This window comes from Globicephala melas, chromosome 21 (genome assembly GCF_963455315.2).
Source record: "Globicephala melas chromosome 21, mGloMel1.2, whole genome shotgun sequence".
NCBI lineage: Eukaryota > Metazoa > Chordata > Mammalia > Artiodactyla > Delphinidae > Globicephala > Globicephala melas.
This window is the reverse complement of record NC_083334.1, coordinates 13,892,089-13,913,204: the sequence shown is the minus strand read 5'-3', so window position 1 is coordinate 13,913,204 and position 21,116 is coordinate 13,892,089. Positions and strand designations below refer to the sequence as shown.

Sequence of the window (21,116 nt, the reverse complement as noted above, 5' to 3'; positions counted from 1 at the left end):
GGTCCCACATGCCGCGGAGCGGCTGGGCGCGTGAGCCATGGCCGCTGAGCCTGCGCGTCCGGAGCCTGTGCTCCGCAACGGGAGAGGCGGCGGCAGTGAGAGGCCCGCGTACCGCAAAACAAACAAACAAACAAGCAAACAAAAAGCAATGTAGAAACCCTGATGCTGCTGAACGTATGCTTGTCTTCTGTTTTCTGGCAACCTAGATCTGCTCTTTATTTCTTTTTTCGTCTCAATAGAAATTAAGTGGTTTTGGCCATCAACATTCTGCCTGTCTTCTTTCAGTCTCCTGTGAAGAGGACCAGATGGAATAGGGCTTTTTATAGTCCTGACACATTCATTGGAATTGAAATAATGGGCTGCTAATTTTCCATTTTTATAGGCAAAGACCCAGGCCTGCACTGGGAGAGCATGGCATGCTGCGTTACTGTCTTATTCTTCAATGAGGGCTGAAGCATCAAAGATTTGCATCTAAAAGAATAATTGTGGAGACAGGAGAGGGCTTACTTAGGAGCAAGAATTTCAGAGTGTATGAATGAAGAGTTATCCTTGCCTTGGAGATAACTTATTTTATCATGGGAATACTACCAGAATCTCAACAAAAAGGGGGTGAGGGGAGGAACTGTAAGTTCCTGTAAGTGACAATCTAACCTAACCACCAGTTTGAGCAGTCAATTCAGAGTGTCACTTTGAATTCACGAATTCTTTACTTGTCAACTGAACAGACCTAATGAAGACTTTTCTATTAAGGAAAATCCTACTCCAAAATACAAAGGGTGTCTTGCAAGATCTCAAGCCAGAATTCACAGTGGACTTGGGAAGCTCCCATGGCTCCATCACATGGTGCCTGCTCTCTGGAATGGCAACAGGACCAAGAAGCGTGTGCCAAGGTGGAAGGAACTTTACTGACCCTGCGTAGGAAGAACTTGCTCTGTGGATCCGATAAATGGAACACCAGTGGTCCTTGTACTAAAGAGGAGGTTCAGATACCACTCTCATGATTGAAGGGCATTATCCAAAAGAACAAAAACAAAACTCTTCCAGACCAGCTAGCGGCAAAGTCACTATGACATGGGTGTGCCACTGTTATTTGCTTCTTTGATATAAATAAGTCACAGTGGTAGAAATGCCACAGTAGATGTTTTACTTTGCTTCATCTAATGATCTCAAGCAACTTGAAAATGTTTAGAATATATTATCTGTAGGAATGAAGCCTGGAACTGTATCCGTTGGATTTAATAGTCAGAGGAGAGACCCAAACTCTTTGTCAGGAAGAGTCCTTGTAAAAAGGTTATAGATACAGATACAGACATAGGTGTCCTTATATAAAGGACATATAAAACTTGGGTTTAGGGGCTTCCTTGGTGGTGCAGTGGTTGAGAGTCCGCCTGCCAATGCAGGGGATGCGGATTCGTGCACCGGTCCGGGAAGATCCCACATGCCGTGGAGCGGCTGGGCCCGTGAGCCATGGCCGCTGAGCCTGCGTGTCCGGAGCCTGTGCTCCGCAATGGGACAGGCCACAACAGTGAGAGGCCCGAGTACCGCAAAAAAAAAAACAACAAAAAGCTTGGGTTTAATTATGAACCATGAAAATATTCATTTCTGTGACAATTTTCCTAATACTTTTTAAAGTTTACTTTTCATAAAATTCTGTTCATTCGAATTTCCCTTTAGGTTGATTTCCTGGTTTCAAAATCACAAAGTCACAGAAGTCATCGACATGAACAAATAAAGTACCAGAGCAATATTTAAGGTTGTGTGTCACGGTGGGATTTCGTGGGTTGGAAACTCACCCACCGTCACCTCCCAGTGCATTGACTTCCACTTCCATTTATATTTCATGATATTAGGGGATCTGTGGTGAAACACAGGTTGATTGTTATCCACATGACACACGACTTCCCTAGAATGCCCTTGAAGTACTGAAATCACCATGGAGACCATTAAACTTGACCTGAATCCTAGAGCCTTTATGAAAAAACTGCCATAGCTACACGCTCTTTGCCTCCGTTCTACTGTACCTGTATAATTTGGAGGTATCTGAGGCTAGAGTTTAAAGCATAGTCCCCAGGGGCCTCTGAGGTTGATCAAATTCTCTGGACTGCCCCAATCCCAAGCCATGACTTGGGGACAAATGTTGGCATTCTTAAATTTCTGGATGGTTCAGATCCTAGAGTATCGATCAGGTCCACCCTGCATCCAGCATGAATGTGAGAAGTGTGTGGAATGATAAATAACCAGCTAGTTCTAATGTGAAAGATGACTTAACTATTCTTTGATGAGAGTAGCCGTCAAAAATGATAGTAAAGAAATCGTTTCCATTGTGTAAGAGATACCACCTGTTCTAGATATTTCAGTCATTGTCTCTTAAGCCTGATGAACAAGTCTCCTTAGATGTGAGCTTCCGCAGTTTAGTCATCATTCCAGGGCCCTAGGGTACAACTTACTGCTCCGGAATAACACATTGCTAAGTAGTCTATGGGGTTTAAGTTGTCACATTCTTCATGGAGTCAAGGTTACTATAATCGTCACTACAGCAGCTCTGGGAAGGGCCACAGAGTGGAGGGGAATTTCACACGTGCCACGTGTTGCTTTCTCATTCTGCGAGGTCTGGCTTGGACCTGCTGCTGTGGCAGTAGGGGAGATATGTCTGGACGATCAAACACGGGGACCCCAGATCCTGTGAGGATGGATTCTGAGCTATAATTGGTCACCATGACTCACTCATTTGGCTTGATCTTATGGTAGCAGCATTTCAGCACTCAGCAGTCACCTCCACGCTGGGCAGGGTGAGAATTTGGTGCATCAGTCCAAAAGATACGGAGGGTGTTTTCACAGGGAAACCAAATCGGATCACTTCTTCCAACCAACCCCAAAGAAAGTGACTTACTTCACCGTTTACTCAGTAGGTAGAAATAAAAGTAAGCCTTTTTTCTGATCGTAAAACAAATTGTTTCTTGTTAGTTAAGACTCAAATATGTGCTGGTAAGAAGAATTAAAATAATATCAGTATTGTGCCTATTGTTAACTACAAGATGAGTGTAAGTTTATGGGGCAGAATTTCTCTAGTTGTCTTAGCCTATGCGCCCTTTTGTCATAAAATACCTCATCTCCATTGCCTCTCCTGCCACACGGAAGAATCCTCACAGGCATCATGATCCCACAGTGAGTCTTCCCCCGCCCCCCCCGGGTATTCTCACCAAATAAAAAGGTTTTGTCAAGCTTTACTTTCCCTAGTTTTTATTTGACAAATAGGGCTCTTTCTCCAAATTAAATATCATAAGTAAGATTTTTCAAACACAAATGCCCTTGGAGATTCTGAATCATTACCCCATGTCCCCCTCCTTCTGTCCTGCTCCCCAAACTTTCCTGGTTTTGAATTACAATCGTAGAGGAAAAGACACACAGCGGTTTAATTTGATTAATGTAGCACTCAGCAGAGCCCCACTCTCTCATTCCCCACAGAACGCCTTGCTTTTCTACCTCGTTGAATAAATGGGTGCTATTATCTCATTCTTGCTTCGGGCTCTACCAATGAAATTGCTCTTAATAGGGTTGCCAATACCCTTTCATTTGGCTTAAGCAACTGGTATTCTCAGTCCTTTTTTAAAGTCAGGTTTATAAAAGTATAATTTATTATAGTAAAATTAACCCTTTTTAGGTGTATAGTGATATGAATTTTGAAAAAGGCATGCAGTCGTGTAACTCTCATCACATCAAGATATAGAAAATATTCATCGCTCCAGAAAAGTTCCTTGTGTCTTCGTGTAGTCAGTGTCTTTCCCACATGCCAGCCCCTGGCAACTCCTAATCTGTTTTCTGTCCCCACAATTTTGCCTTTCCCAGAATGTCCTATTAATGGAAACATGCAACATGTAGCCTTCTGTGTCTGGCTTCTTCCACTAGCATGGTGCATTTGAGATTCGCCCATGTTTTTGGATGCATCAGTAGTTTTTACTTTCTATTGCCAAGTAGCATTTTATTGTATGATGTACCATAATTGATTTATGCATTCTCCAGCTGATGGATATGTGTGTTGTTCCAGGTTTTACTGATTATAAACAATGCCCCTAGAAATATTCATGTACAGGTTTTTGTGTGGACACATGTTTTCAATTCTCTTAGACAAATATCTAGGAGTAGGTTAGTGGGTTACATGAAATTTATGTTTCACTACATCTGAAACTGCCAAAGTGTCTTCCAAAGCGGCTGCGCCATTCTGCATTCCCACCACAAGTGAATGAGAGTTCCTATTCTAATATATCCTTGCTAGCATTTCACTTTATATATTTTTTTATTTTAGCTTTTTTATTTTGGTAAATTATATATAATATAAAAGGTACCATTTTAGCCATGTTAAGTATACAATTCAGTGACGTTCAGTAAACTCACAATGTTGTGCAACCATCACTACAATCTAGTTCCAAACATTTTCATCACTCCCAAAGGAAACCCCATACCACTAAGCAGTCACTTCCATTACTGAAACTCTCTTGACTTCCGTGATCCCACACCTTTTTGGAGCTTCTTCCTGCATCTCTTTTGTAGGAACTTCCTACTCCAGCTACCCTTATAGATTCCAAAGAGTCTGCCCCAACCAGATGCTCTGTTCTTCCTACATACACTCCCTGTGTTACCTCATACAGTCTTGGGGTATCCAATGTCCCCTATGTGCAGATGACTCCTAATTCCATATTCAATACCAGACCTTTCCCAGCAGGCTTATTTATCCAGCTTCATGCCAACTGCATTTCCCAGAGGCATGTCAGATTTAATATTTCTAATATTTACTCCATTCATCCAACCTTCTCCATGTGCCTCAACAAGCTGTTTTCTCTAGTGGTAATTTTTAAAATACAAATCTGACTGTATTGCTCCTTTGCTTAAACCTTTTAAAGCCTTGTTCCAAACTCTTCACAAGGGCTTACAAGGCCCTACATGACCTGACTCCTACCTAATTCTCAGGCGTCATCTCCTCACACTTTCCTCCTTGCCATTATGCTCTAGCCACATGGGCCTCCATTCTCTTCCTTGAGCCAATCAAGTTTGCTGCTACTTATGGCAGAAATAAATCTTTGCATGACTAATGCTTTTTGGTCACTGAGGTCATTCAGGCTGAAATGTGACCTCCTTAGTGACGTTTTTCTCTATTCAGTCTAAGTTAGTCACTCTACTGCCTACACATTCTCTTTCCTACAGTCCTATTTTATTTTCTTCCTAACAGTTACTACCATCTGAAATGACATTGTCTAATTATTGGTTTCTGGTACTCTTTTTTTTCTGTCTCTAAAAGGTAAGCTCCATGAGGGCAGGCTCACTGATCATTTTGATAGTAGTGACTGTATCTCTAGTACGTATACCAATGCCTGGGCAAGATAGTAAATGTTCAATACTGAAGGAATGAAGAAATGAATGATGGATAAATTCTATAATTCATTCATCCATCCACCTGGTTATGTCAGCCAGAAACCTGGGTATCATCCATCAGAGTTTGCTCAGTAAAACAGAAACCACTCCAGGTATTTTAAGCAGGAAAGAATTTAATACAGGGAATTAGGAAATTACAGAATCAATTAGAAGCACTAAAGAAGCAAAGGTCAGAGAAGTCACTGCTAGTCTTTAAGAAAACAAATTATAGGAATTTCAAAGAACTTCCACCAAAGATCTCAGCTGTCTACAACACCAAAGGGAGTGACCCTCAGAGCTACTCACAAAGCGTCATTCTGCCATCCACCAAAACACATGCTCCTGCTCACCACTGCTGGAATAATAATGTGTTTTCCTTCTCTATTGCCTTCTAAATCTTTCCTGAGTATGACTTGTGGGAACCTAGCATGAGACCCTGTTGGATAAAGAGTGACAAAAATGTCAGTGCTCTCGCACCTTCAATATAGGGGAAGAGTATAGAAGGAAAGAACGGTGTTGAAACACTAACAATCCAGTCCCCGGGCTCACCCACCTCCAATACACGAGCAAATGCTAGAGATTTCACTGCTGCACTTCCCTCAAAGATCTCAAATGTCTTGCCTCCATTCAGACCCTCATTATCTTTTGCAACAGCCTAACTGGTGTTCCTTTCTTCGGCCTGTTTCTTAAAATAATCTGTCTAAAATATAACTCTGTATTATTCCCTAGCTCAAGTGTCTTCAATGCTTTGCATCACCTACAAGGTAAATTCAAGTTCCATAACAGCGGAAGGAAGGCCTGGCCTTTTGACATCCTTTATTCTTCTGCAACACTGCTTGGCCTTTCTTCATCTCATCCACTTTGTCCGGTATGCTTCCTGCCCTCCCACTTAATGCCCCATTATCCTTTAAGACACAGCTCAGGTGTCACCTCCCCCAGGAAGCCTTGCTTCACCCCCTCTCCCTTCACTTTCCCTTCCCCCTCTGCTTACACCCACACCCAGTCTGAGCTAGAAGCACCTTCTTGATGCTCCTATTCATGTGGTCAAGTCAGTTTATGAATCAGTCTTCCCTGCAAGAGTGCAATCATGTTCAAAGGATGGATTCTGCCACCTTGTCTTGGCATCAAGTGCCTGACAATTCAGAGCACACAGCAAACACTGATAAACGAATGAATGAATGAATACATGCATGCATAAGTACTACATGCATCTGGTCCCTTTAATTATTTTTAAAGACTGGGTATATGCAAAGAAAGAATTCCCAGAGAAATGCAACACAGTTGTACATAAAAAGTGATCAGGACTTCATACTTCTGAGACACCATCTCTGATTTCTCTTCTAAGAGTAACACATTTTCGTTCCTCCTGCCTACTTGTATTTGATGAAAAAAGAAGATTGGAATGGAACTAAAAGGGTTTTATATGCTCAGATAACGTACAGACATGCTTAGAAGAAATTAATAGCAGGGGTGGCGGATCAGATATGCAAGATAGTAGCATTGTTATTTTTCTGAGTACAAGCAGTTGGCCACACAAGAGAGATGCTTATGAAAGAATCACACCAAAAGCCAGCCAGATTCCATCTAGCCTGAATGAGAGACTTTTTTTGGGTCTACAAATAAGTAGGTGTTTAATACTTTGGCATTCTCTTTGACCCATTCATGTGAAGTTGCCTTTTCTTCTTAGAGCATTTCTGTAATATAGGAAGAGCTGACTTTTCTCTGTTTACCTAAACAATATGCTTAAAATGAACAGGCCCTGTTTATCCATAAAATACCCTGACTCTACCAGTAAGCTAAACAGCACAGAACCTCCTTATGGAGCTTCACAACTGGTGAGCCACACCTGCGCTCCGCTGCCGTCAGCAAGTATGTCTACACTCAGAGGGAAGCGCTGGTGTGAAACTCTGCTCAGCTGCTCTTCTCTACCCTTTCCACTTCTTCCATGGGAAATGGCTCATGGTGAGCACCAGATTATACCCTACCTAATAAACACGCTTCTCCGTGCTTCATTTCTCCACCCACTCACTGATGCTCAGTGATGCTCTCCATTCTCTTTGGTGCCAGTGCCCCCTGCCTTTATGACTCTGCCCCTCTGAAGGCCCTTCTTTGATCAAGCCAAATACCTAATGATCCTAGGTAGTAACTTAAGATTTCTTGTTTCACCTCTCCAGACTTAAAGCACACCACATTTTAATTCATACAAACTGCCTTTATTTTATGGTGCACTGGCTTTTAATTTGCTTCTTAGAGTTTTATAAGTGTGCCCTTCATGGTCCAAGACTCAGAAGACAATCCCATCAAAAAACAACTCTTAACAACACTATAAAGAAAGAAGAGCACATGAAGCACTGCCATGCGTGGGAGGAAGCTCCATTTTTCTCCTGGCCTCTCCCCCATGCCTCTTCCCTAGGGAACACCCAGTGCTCTAGAGCTTTTGCTTTGGAATAATGACTGCAGGACACATGGATGTGGTAAATATCAACAAAAAATAAAAATAAAAAACAGTCTCTTGCCGCTCTCCCACCTGATACCTGGGGCCACTGCCAGAGTCCCCAGAACTGCATTAAGCGCATGGATCTTGGGTGAAATAGCCTGATTTTCCCAGATCTTCTTCGGTCCTTGTCGAGAGACTCATTTGGAAATTCTCAGAAAGTTATTCATGTCTAGGTGCCCTCTTTCTCTGCCTAGAGCTAGTGACAGAAATTGAATCTGAGGGTTGTATCGGGGTTATCCTGGGCATTTGTCTCTTGAATTTGTCTTCTGACTCAGTTCCCTTCTGAAAGTTAAAAAACATTTTTTTCACAACAGAGCATGGGCCCCACTGTTACCGGATCTCTCTAAAGACAGACTGCACAATATAAAAAAGAGAAATGTTCTCTCCTTCCTTGCAAAATACCACCATGTAGCATTGGGACCTTGAAGATTTTGTGCCTCAAAGCCAGGGCAAGAAAAGGATGCCCGGTTGATGCCCCATAGAAGACAGTGGGACCTGCTGGAAGGACAAATGTATATCACGTAAATCACCACCACCAGATGCTCTGAGGTAGCTGAGCAGACCTGTTTGTGAGCATATATGAGATGCTAGGGATTCACAGACCCTCACGGTGAGCTATTAGTGATAAGAGGGTCTGTGTCAAGGTGAGGACAGAGAAGTCTGTACGGTTACTGTTACTAGGTCTTAATCAGTTTTTCTAGAACCCAGAGCCCGGCAGAGCTTATGTACTAAGCTAATACTCTATGGGGGAGGGTTGGAGCTCTGCAATCCCAAGACGTAAGAGTGAGGGAAAACTGAAAGTGAGGCAGGGAAAGAAGAAAAGCAAAGATGAGGTGATACATTACTGAGCTGGCCAGAGTTTCTCAAGGAAATATGGGCTGTTGCTAGGTCATGTGGAGTGCACTACTACATCTTAGCTCTGCTGGCTCTTCGCTCTCTTTTCTCCCTTGGTCAGTGTTAATCCACCCACTCCCTCAGGTTCTCCCCTGGGGAAACCACTGTGTCAGTGAGTTGAATCGGGCCAGACTTGGGCGGTGATGTGCTGTGACCCCAACTCCACTGGTTATGACGGCGGTTTTGCCTGTGGGAGCGGGAGGCAGTCTGCGGGTGAGGAAATGAGGTGGCAGAGGCCGCAGCTGTGCTTTTACAACCACAGGGGTGGCGCGAGTTACGGCTGGACTACTGCAGCTGGGAGGCCAGGAAGACAGCTGAGGCTGATGGGACAGTAGGGGCCCACCAGACCCAGGGTGCATATAATATGGGTACTGTGCACTTCCTGGCATGGCAGAAATTAGCATCAAATGGGAAACATTACAAAGGAAGATGCAGAATTTCCGTAGGGATACAGACTCCTAGACCTGGATAAGTGGAGGAGCTGTCAGAGACCATCTCCACATTAAAACACTTCACATGGAAGCGGTTAGATGACTTGCCCATGCAGACTGCAAAAGAATCCAGAATCCTTCCTTTTCTCGAAGCAATGCTGTTTTTTTTATTATTTAAAAAGCTACACCTTTTGGGGATAGTCTGAGTAATTTTTCTCTTAGATCTTTTTCATATTTATGGTTGCATATTTTAATACTTTTATGATGATTCACTACCTAGAGATTTACAAGCTTTTCAAAAGCAATATCTCAAGACGTCTCGAAGAGTTATATTTATACGGAAAGATCTGACTGCAGGAATGTTACAGTCATATTAGGGGTTATGCTCGTAAGTCTAAAGAGGAATAATCTACCTCAACTTAATTAGAATGAAAGCCACTTCAGCAAAGCAGTACACATATATCTTCTTTCAACCTAGTTACATTTGATTAAGGATTGTATGAGAATTTCCCTTATACTTGGCTTTTCTTCTGAGGTTTTTGAAATGCTTAAGGGGAAAATAAAGGTATTTATTATAAGACCTTTGAAAACAATAGCCTCCCTGTTTATAAAACGTGGAAAACACTACAGCCCAAAATCAATTGCAGAAACATTTTCCGGGTTTAGATCCCCTGGCTCACCTTGGCTCAGGAGTAAATGGCATTGCAACCTCCAGTAAATACTTTGGCCTTCATCTGTGTTTGGGCCTGCATTTCTCTGGGCATAAAGAGTTGATGAATTCTTCTTTTATGTAAAAATTTAAAAATCCATGTAAATTTAACAATTTCTGCATATAAGCAAGATTAGAGTTATGTATTTTTTTCTTACAGATGTGTGTGTGTATGTATATATGAATTCATCAACAACTCAGTATGCATAGGCTAGAGATATAATAGGAATATGTAAGATCTCTTTCTTAAAACATTTTGTGGGTAAGATAGACTCAATCAAATATCCACTACTAAGAAGTGGTAAGTGGTGGTTATTCCGAGTGTTCTGTGGACATAAGCACCATACAGTTTTAGAAGTAGGAGCTTAGCCACGTTTGTAAACCGAGTACACTAGAGTCAAAAGATCCCGGGTGACTGTCCTTACATCACACGCCCAGTTTTAGGCAAAAGTGCATCTTTTCAAAACTCTGACTACTCACATAATTCCTTCTTATCTCTGCACTTTCAGGCATTAAAATTCAAAATAAGGTTTTTTTCTATGGAGTTATTTGGATAAGAGAAGTTTGATCCTTGAGTGCTACTGACATTATGGTGTCAGGCTCTGAGCTACATTCCCTGGGTTTGAATCAAGGCTCCGCCACTTACCAGTTGTGTGACCTTGGCAAGTTTTCTAACTTTCTGAGGCTTAGTGTCCTGGCCTATAAAATGGGGATAAATTTCACGCCTACCTCTTAGGTTCACTGTAAAGATTAAATGAGTGACTTCTATAAAGCACTTAGTGATGAGTACATAGTAAGCACTTAATAGATAATTGATTTTAAAATTATTATTATTGTTGAAGTTGCTTTTAATAAACTTATGAGATAATTTTATAATATATTTACCCTCAGAATCTCTATTTTTTCTCTGTATATTACCTGGCCTCTTTTATAAGCTGACTTTTTATCTACTCTGATCAGGAAAGACCCTGGCAGTGTAGCTGTTGTTTCAAAGCAGAAAATAAAGCTTGTGTAGAAGGAGATGTTGAGAACTGTAAAACGGGGAAACCTACAGGGCGTCATCGTTCAGTTAGTTTCATTGTGTCAATACGGATTTCAACACATTAATTTTCCAACTATTTTAGTAAATTGCTCTGGGATTATGCTTTTAATGCTTTTTAACTATGCTTTTTTTTTAGACATGGATTCATGATCAGAGTTCCAGGTAGGCAGCTATAGCTCTTCACCTGAATCTTTTTAGCAGCATCATGCTGGAGACCTGAGTCATTGTTTATTATATCCTTGCTTAGGTTTCCCAGAATTAAGCTTCACTATCATAGGAAGAGACATATGAATATGTCAAGAGACTTCATATTTTACCTTGAGTCTACAATAGATTGTTTATGGAACTTCAAGGCAACAGGGCAGGCTGGGTCTCTTCAGAGATTCTTCGTCTTGTGAAGAAAACCAGTCTCCCACCTTCAAGGGGGGCTTTCAAAAAATTGAAGTTGGAATCCCCTGCCATTATGTTGGTTTCTGGATGGAGGAGAACTGACCAAAGTGTTTTTCTATTACTTAATGCCCCTTAGCTGAATACTGCTGCAAACACACACACACACGCACACGCACACACACACACACACACACACGCACGCACGCACACGCACACACACACCAAAATTTTAAATCTCTCCATTTTATCACTTTTTTGAGCAATGTCCATATAAATTTTTACTTATGTAAGCACATTCTAATGCTCTGTTGAGAAATTCTTTTTCTACTGTAGTCTAGATTCCTCAGGGGAAAATGTCAATGGATCACCTGAATATAAGATGATATGGTTTCATTCCTTTCCCTATAAGTCAATAAAATTTTAAGCTCCACTGGAATTGAAATATTCTTTTATTTTCCTTGAACATTTTTGTAGTAACTTGCATGCTTTATTTCATTCCACTTTTTCCCATACAACTCTTGAAAATTATTTTTGGAGGTATTTTTGATGTTTCTTATAACTTCCATGGTTAGGCTACTTTATAACTTACAAACATTTTTACTTTGGGAATATGTTTGAAAACAGTAGTGCAGTTGCTAGCAAAAAATGATTACTTTTTTCTCATGTGCAAATCAAATTAAATGTATACTGATATTCCATAATATCTAGACTCAGTCACTTTTGGTGTTAACATTTTTAAGGCCCAACCTTGAAATTATTTTAGATAGAAATATTTATATTCACCATTTCGGTAACATGAAGAGTGATTCTCGTTTTAGGGTCTGGCAGCGTCTGGCACAGGGGCATAAACATTTAGTGTTGATCGAATCCTGCCTGACTTGAGAATAAAATGCGGATATTTGTTTCTTCACCTCATGAATCTAAACTTTTCAAGAGCAAGGGGGCATATTTCGCTCCTAAACACATCATAGAAATGTACAGATGCTAAAAGCACACTCTAAAATATATGTGTTTATCTAATTAGGGTCTCATGTGTATACTTTTTATATTTTGTGTTTACTTATATTGTAGAAGCTGGTATACCCATTACTTTATCACCTGAATATCTACTAACTGACATTTCTAATGTTGTAATTTATATTCCTATTACCCATTGATTAATTCTAGAACTACCTGTTGAGTGTGTGTGACGTGCCAGGAACTGTGCTACTTGGTGCAGGCTTACATTCCTGGAACTTTTCGTCCAGTGAGGGAGTTAGACATTATCTGTGTGACACAAAAACATCAAGTGCCTTCTGAATCAAAATTTAAGAATAATTATTTCCATTAGAATTATACTATTGAATTTTATTACATTTAACTTTGTATTAATTGAAAGGAAAATTAGTTGAGAATTAGTGTTAAATATTAATTGAAAATTAAACATCAAAATTAAATATTAATTCAATTAAGCGCCCTGTGAAAATCCTTGTAAAAGCCTGTGAATAGGTGTTGTAATTCCCATTTTATGCATGAAAAAAACATGAAGATAATATTCCACAGTCATATAGTTGTTGACACTGATAATCCTTTTGTATCTCATATGTAGTAGTAATCTATTAGTCAAAATTTTTCTTTCCCAAACCATTTTATTTTTAAAAGTGTGTTTAAGGCATATATTAATTATGTGGTTTAGTAGTGCTAATTGCTTAACTTCTTACATTTGAAAGGATTTAATTAGGCAAACTTAAAAGCACAGAAGCCACAGTATTACGAGAAGATAATCCCAGGAGCAGTGTACATGAAGCCATTTACTTAATTTCAATGACCAGTTTCTGGAATGTTTAAGCTTTGTTGAAACATTCAGGAACAAAGGGGACAGTGACCTCCCCATGAAAAGAATTCTGTGAATAAGCTGATCAGTTACTTATCAGTCCTGCTATTGTAGCTGTGCCAACCAGACATGTTCGCATTACTTGGACATGATGTGCTGTGGTAGTTATACTCAGACAGGAGAGATAAAAATAAAATTATGACTTCACTCTCCATGGATGACTTATTCTTTGTTCTTTGGAATTAGCCGTTTTAAGACCATGTATGAGAAAAACGTAATTTAGAAAAATGTTCCAACTTGTACAGTAATACTTTTAACACTCCGTAACAGCTAGAAAGGTGAGATCTTATAAATATCAAACCCACTAAACTCTGCTCTTATGAGAGGAAAAGAATTTTTTCAAAGAAGCAAATTTCAGAAAATACTAAACCTCAACCATTACACTTGAATTCAGACTAATGATTATTGATGAGAATTTCATTTGGTTCAGCAATGAGTCCCAGCTTAGATTTTGAAAATGGGTTACGATAATTATAAGATTGACTATATTTATAGCCAGAGAACATCAATAACAGTAATAATAATATTTAACATTTATTGCACAGTTAGTATGTGCTAGACACTGTGCTGAGCCTTTCATAGGAATTATTTCATTTAATCTGTAGCCCTGCTAGTTAGATACTATTATTAGTTCCAATTTAGAGAGGAGGAAATGGAGGTCTTTCTAGCTTCACAGCTTTGTTTCCATTCAGCCCTAGGTAGACACACAGGGAATGCATTTTTTAAGCGCCAATAACATGGCAGAGTACAGTGGAAAGAGCAGAACTTTGCGACTCAAGAGACCTGCCTTCTATTCTAGACTGTAAGCTCCCTGAGTCCTCTGTCTTGGTTACCATTCTATGCCCAAAACCTCTCCTAATATGAGTGACATAATAAATACTTAATGAGCCTTTTTAGAATGACTGAACGAATGAATGAATGGGTTGCTAACAGTGTATAATCTCGGCCAAGTTGTTTAACCCCTTTGGGCTCCACTCCTTTCTTATTTCTTTCCTATTTTATATCTTCCTTGCTTCCAGAAACGATTTCAGGTGTCATAATAAAAGATGCAACTGCATAAGACCTTTAAAGTAAGGATAAAAGATCAAGAATGATATACTTTAAGTAGGAAAAGCCAGACCCCAAGTCAAGGATAAGAATGGCTGCTTCCTTTGAGCATGGAATTGAGACTGAAAGTTGCTACAGAAAAAGAGCACCTGCTTGCACCCACCCCACCTACCAAATCTCCTTCTGCCACATTTGGACAGAGCGTTCTGTTCCTGGAAGGATTCTTGGAGAAAAGAAGAGAAAGGCCCAAAATATCAGCTTTGCTGTCTAATTATTTTCAATCATTAAATCATTCCAATTCTAGATGATCATCTTAGGTCTGTTTTAGAGCATATAATCAAAAACCCAAACAGCAGAAAAACCTTGGGTAGGAAAACAGGCTTCTTTTTCTAGTGAAATCTGAGACACCCTACTGGATGGAGGAATTAGAATAGCTCAAAAAATAAGGAAGAAGTCTAAAGAGCAGGTTTAATAGATCAGAAAGAACCAAGTCACAGCAAGTCATAAGTACAATCAACATAGAAGCACAAATTATTCCTGACCTTCGCTAGCAGAATGGTTACTGGAAGCAAGAGAAACCTTTGCTAGCAGAATGGTTAATGGAAGCAAGAGAAACCATGAAGGAAAGAATAGAAAAATGTTCTGTCACCATCACACAAACCCAGTTTAACATGATCACTAACTGTTATAGGGAGGTTGTTTGTTTTGGGTTTGGGCATAGCAGTCTGATAGGAAAAGAATCTGAACCAATGGTGAGAAAGGTAAATAATTAACCATGTTACTTCGACAAACAGCAGTAATCTGAGCTATTCAGGTTGTGCCTCAAAAAAAGAAGCATTAGTACCAGCAAGACTCCGTCCTGAGAAGTTTTCCTTTATCCTCTGGACCTCAGCTTCTTTACTTTTACTGCAGAAGCCACTCCGTTTCTTAAATTGGACAAGGCTGCACTTCAGAGATCAAAAGGAGGTCTTACCAACACACTAAAGATATGCCCCTATTTCTTCAGTGTTTATGATGATGTTTATTCAGCTGTTTCCTCCCACAACCGTTTTCTGTTTGCAGACTCAAAATCAGATATTGGGTAATTCAAAGAATAATTCAGCAAAAATGTGCTTTATCATCTCATAGTCCCTCACATGTGTGCTGGAGTTCCTGCCTCTATATGATTATCCTGCAGATTCATTAATTGGGAAACCTCCAATAGCTCAGCGTCTCATTCTTCAAACTATGATCTGACAGCATCTAGATGGCCAATGAGAATTTTCTCACTATTTTTCTTTCAATTTGCTACATCTAAGTTAATAATAGTAATCAGAGATAGAAATAACGAAAAAATGTGAAGTGAAAAGAATACAACTTGACTTGCAAAATTGCCAGTATAAATGTGTAATCAAGTGATATGCAATTACAATTGTGCCTCTTAAAATTATATCATACATGGACCTGGGACCCTTGGGAAAATTATAGTGAAAACTACCGAATTAAAAGATATAGACTGCAAAAGTGTTAGATATACTTCTCTTCCCTTTCTTAGTCCAATTCAGTAAAGTCATTTCAACTGAAAATTTAAATCAGAAAATCAAATGATTTATTTGATCTTCTTTAGAGATACATCTTTGGTACCACTCAAAAAGTTGGGTGGAGAAATAAGTAAGTATGAATTGTACAAAGCAGATGGATGGAATTAATAATCAATGAAAAAATATCTTGACATTCTTTATGAAATAATTTTTTCATGGATGTTTTATTCCAGTGTGTAAGTACGGGGTAGTTGTTAACATTTTATAAGACTATGTGACAGAAATTGGGAGCAAAACTTAAAGGAAAACTCACTCCCCTACCTTGTGGAAAGTGGGATGTTAAATCTGCTTCATATAGTCCTTCAAAGTCATCTCTTGGTTTGTCTGTCTGTGTGTCTGGTGGGAGTGAGGATGAGGATGGAATAGGGATTACTTTTTCTCATTCATTTTCTCTTTCTCTAAATATTCCATGTTGTTCTGTCCAATATTTTTATTAATTTGTTTGTGTCATCACCTTAATTGTACTGGAAAAAAATTCCAGAACAAAATTAGGATCCATCAAGATCTCCAAGAGTTAGAATGAGAGACAAAATTAAGTTTTACTGAGGTCTATGCAGAGTCCTACAAGACTAAGAGATAAATGGCTTTAAAACAGAGCTTTATTTAGCAACCACATCACAGTGTTCACATATGGAGCTTAGAGTCTAGTATTTTAATACTAGGTCACATGAATAGAGAGGCATGGTAGCAAGAATGAAGATTGTCTCATTCTTTGCATGGGTTAGAGAAAAGTTGGAGCAATCTTCACAGTTTAAGAGGAAAAAGAAGATATTCAAAAGATAGAGGCAAGATACAGGTTTTAAAATTATTACAAACTGGGAACAGGACTTCCCTGGTGGTCCAGTGGTTAAAGACTCCACGCTTCTAATGCAGGGGTCGTGGGTTCGATCCCTGGTTGGGGAGCTGAGATCCCACATGCCTCACAGCATGGCCAACAAAACAAAACAAAACAAAACAACAACAACAAAAAACTGGGAACAAGTTTTGGGAACTAGGCACAATTAGTTCAAAAAGAATGTGTATGGAACACGTAGGGTATAGGTTAAATCTGTTCTGCTGTTCCATAACACAGCAACGGGACCATTGGTAAACAACTGGGAAAGCAGACTCCACTTACATATGAAGCCCTTGACAACAGAATAGACTGCTTGGGAATGTAGGGAGCTCTCATCACAGGAGTTGGTCCATCCAGTAAAGGCTGGGTAGTGTTTGCCAGGGTTCTAAGAAGAGGTCAAGCCCAAGGCAGCACTTCAATCAACTGACCAGCAAAAAGCCCTCTCCCACCCTGAGAATCTGTCATCCAATTAAAGAAATGAAAATTAAAGGGCAATTAATGTGGAGACAAGAGATATTTGATACGGAATTCATGTACTATGTTATGTGTCTGCTTCTTGGACCATGTAGTATCTGATCTTGCCACGATTGTGGGTGGGTCGAAGTTTCATGCCTTTCTAGGATGCTCTTGAGGTTCAGCTATAATGTGGTGCTTAACTGCTATCAGGGCAGCTTTATCTTTTCTTTCTTTGTTGTGCTATAGAAGAGAAATGAAAAGACTGGGCCCCCAAGGATTTCTTAAAGGCTATTTCAAGCCCCAAATGATGGCAATGATGATGATGATGATAATTTTAGAGGATGCTAAAATCCCTCCTATCTGCCCTTCAGGACCAAGTGCTCATCCACCCAGCCCCCAGGAGTATGTACTGCTGAAAGCTCACAACTGAGTCTCTTTCCAAGAATGGTTTCAGCCAGTTATGCCCCCTTCATGTAGGCAGCCTGCAGGATGGATGCGGGAGTATAAAGGCCCAGTCCCTGTGTCTTCACTTGGGACAAATTGGAAGTCTTACCTCAGCACCACAGCTTCTGTGTTCTCTATTGAAACTTCACGAGAGTTCACCTTCTCTCTTTGTTCAAGGTTCCCTCTCCCACTCCCCTACAGGTATTATAACTAAGGGTAACTCCCCAGTAAACCTTCTTGAATAAATCCCCTCCTTATCATCTGTTTCTAGAGAACTAACCACAGCACTAATGATGATGATGACAATAATGATGGTGCTGATGGGGGTTGGGGGGCAGGTAGCCGTAGCAGTGGAGAAGGAAAACCAACTGCATTCCATTTGCATTGTCCTTTATACTAGCAAATAAAAAGATTCATTTGGGCTTCCCTGGTGGCGCAGTGGTTTAGAATCCGCCTGCCGATGCAGGGGACACGGGTTTGTGCCCCAGTCTGGGAAGATCCCACATGCTGCGAAGCGACTAGGCCCGTGAGCCGTGGCCACTGAGCCTGCGCGTCCGGAGCCTGTGCTCCGCAACGGGAGAGGCCACAACAGTGAGAGGCCCGTGTACCGCAAAAAAAAAAAATTCATTTGATCTTCATAATAACGTGGGAGTGGGCAGGAACCCAAACCATTCCCAATATATAAATAAGGGAACTGAGAAACATAAAGTCTGTGATTTGCTCATGATCACATAATTAGGGATAAATTTTACAGTAAATCTTGCCTTCTGGTTCTTATTTTAAAGTTATTTCACCTAATTATAGTGCCTGACACTTCACAGAACTCAGAAAAATATCTGTTGGGATAAATTAGTGTGATTTCATTGGCCTTTTATCCTTCCTTTTCTCCCACTGACCCTGCAAATCAGGGAAAGATAGAATGTTATCTGATTTTGCAAGATAATCATAGTTTCAAATATTCTGAATTCTGTTTTCAATAAATCTGCTTATACTCACCAGCTGACAAGACCAACTTATTTTGTTCCAAAAATATGACTTGTATAAGCCTAATGCACAAGGCAAAGAAAAAGAAAATTTTCAAATGGATACTCAAGAAATATTTCCATGACATGCTGACTCACTGTGCTGTGGGCCTGGGGTGATGTATATCATAGACCAGTATAACTGGAATAACAGGTATTAATGGTCAATAAGGGCACAAACCTCAGCTTGATGAGTGTACCTTATGGGTCACTCTGACAAAAAATATTTCTACCAAGTCTTAAATGTAAAGAAAAGCATTAGAGAAAGTTCCCCTAGTTGTGCAGAGCATCTGAGCTCTAAGAAATGTTTATTATGCTATAAATGCATTGATGTGGCAAATGAATTTACAAGGATTTGAGTTCACATTTGAGGAGGTGTCACTGATTTAAATATTGCTGACTAAAACGCTGCTCCCCCTACTTTGATTTTGTTTGAATCAAGTTCTTGTTTGGCTTGTTAAGCCATGGACTTTAAATGCTTTCAGGTTAACTTGTTTACTTAACTGCAGAAAGACTCCCTGTGGTGACCTAAGATACTTCACTTTTTAGGAGTTCTAGGTGAAGATCTTCTATAGCAGAGAGAAGAAATCTTGAGTAATCTAGGTCACTGCAACTGAGAGAAAATCAAAACCATTGTTCTTCTTTCTTCACAGTGGACTGAGACCCAGTGTATAGAACAGCTGGAAGCAGCAATTGTATCATTCATGTCAGGAGCAACTCTGTAGTTTGATACTGAAGTGATAACTGTTGCTAGTATAATAATTTAAATTCTAAAAATTCTTCCTCCCTTGCCACAGTCCTATGTGCAGTACCTCAAAGCAATGAAAAAATATAATACTTTACTCTATGATGCAGAAATTATAATGAGAATGATCAAGATGATTTATCCTGGATAAATGGCAGAAAAAAAGTCCCTGAAAACATCACGATTTCTTTACAGTTGACTTCCAGTAATCTGACCCAAACAAAGCACAGGAGTCTCTACATTTACAGAAAGTTAATTTACAAAGTGTTTCAATAAGAAATTTAGTACGGTAGAAAGATCATGTAATTCTCTGACATCGGAAATTATGATTTTTTGAAGCCTAATCTCTCATCTCTCAAATGAAAATAATTCCTACTTGGCAGGTCTACTATGAAGAACAGACTTAATATTTATAAACTTGTAGCATAGTGCCTGGCACATGGTAATCTGCTCAAAAAATTACATTGACACAGCGATGGGACTATTACACTATGCTTTGAAATTACAAATGATTTTCAACACAGTTAAAAAAAAAAAAACACCCAGAACAAAATGAACAACAACAAAAAAGATGTTCTCCATGTGCCTAATAATTCCCTGAGATTTTAGGCACTTTAGAAAGCTGCAATAACTGCTTTAGATGACTGCTGGTCTGAAGCTGCTATACTTGACCTATAACCAGACAATGGTGTAAAGCCTGGGAGAGTCTGAATTAAGAAGCAACGCCTGCCTTTGTAGATACAATGAAATCATACATGTTTTCTCAGAAATTGATGACTGAAGAGAACATGCAAGTCCACAGATGGATCTCAGAATCCACGCCTGGGCATCAGACTGCCCACCGCCCACACACGGGGGAGGACGCATTTTGAAGTGAGAACGTGGGTTTGGAGAATTTTGCTTTGGAAGATTCTCCTGGAAAAAGCAATCAATCTGGAGGAGATCTGGTAGGATCTCTTCAACATATCAGATATATCCCTTTGTGTTGTTCTGTTTCAACTTTATAATGGTAGATTCAGTCTATATCCAGTAGAAGAATCTTCTAGTCAGTTCAGCAGAGGAAAAAAAAAGCATCTAAATAAACATCTTGTTTGATATTTCCCATCAATTTCCTGGGAATTCACTCATTTATTAATTCGGTTCAGTAACATTGTCCATGCTTTAGTTCTTCACAGCCCCAACTCTGGATTGAGAGCAACAACTTTTTCCTCAAAAAAAAATGATAATTATAACACCATAACTGTTATGGATTGAATTGTGTTCCCCAAACAGACATATTGAAGTCCTAAGCCCCAGAACCTGTGAATGTGACCTTATTTGAAAATAGGGCATTTGCAGATGTAATCAAATTAAGGTGAGGTCATAAAGCACCGGGGTGGGCCCTACTCCAATGATGTGTCCTTATAAGAAAAAGAAATTTGGACACAGACACACAGAGGCAAGATGATTCTATAAAGATCAAGGTAGAAATTGGAATTATACTGCCACAAGCCAAGGAACACCAAGGATTTCTGGCGACCACTAGAGGCTAAAGAGAGGCCGGTAAGTCTCCTTCCTTGGAGACTTCAGGGAGAGCACGGCTCTGCTGACATCTTGACTTCAGACTTCCAGCCTCCAGAACCCTGAGATGATATAGTTCTGTTGTTGAAAGCTACCCAGTTTGTGGTACTTCGTTACAAAGCCCTAAGAAACGAATACAATAACCATAACCATTTCGGTGTGCAAAACAAGTCCCATGAAGGTTA

At 39.9% G+C, this 21,116-nt stretch overlaps 2 protein-coding genes across 3 annotated transcripts in view; one reads left to right on the top strand and one right to left on the bottom strand.

The window, feature by feature from the left end:
- The window catches only part of SORBS2 (sorbin and SH3 domain containing 2), a 319,803-nt gene that overhangs the window by 80,988 nt on the left and 217,699 nt on the right, over positions 1–21,116 (top strand). The gene's annotated exons all lie outside the window — the stretch shown is intronic.
- TLR3 (toll like receptor 3) overlaps positions 1–21,116 on the bottom strand; it is a 366,722-nt gene that overhangs the window by 153,201 nt on the left and 192,405 nt on the right. The gene's annotated exons all lie outside the window — the stretch shown is intronic.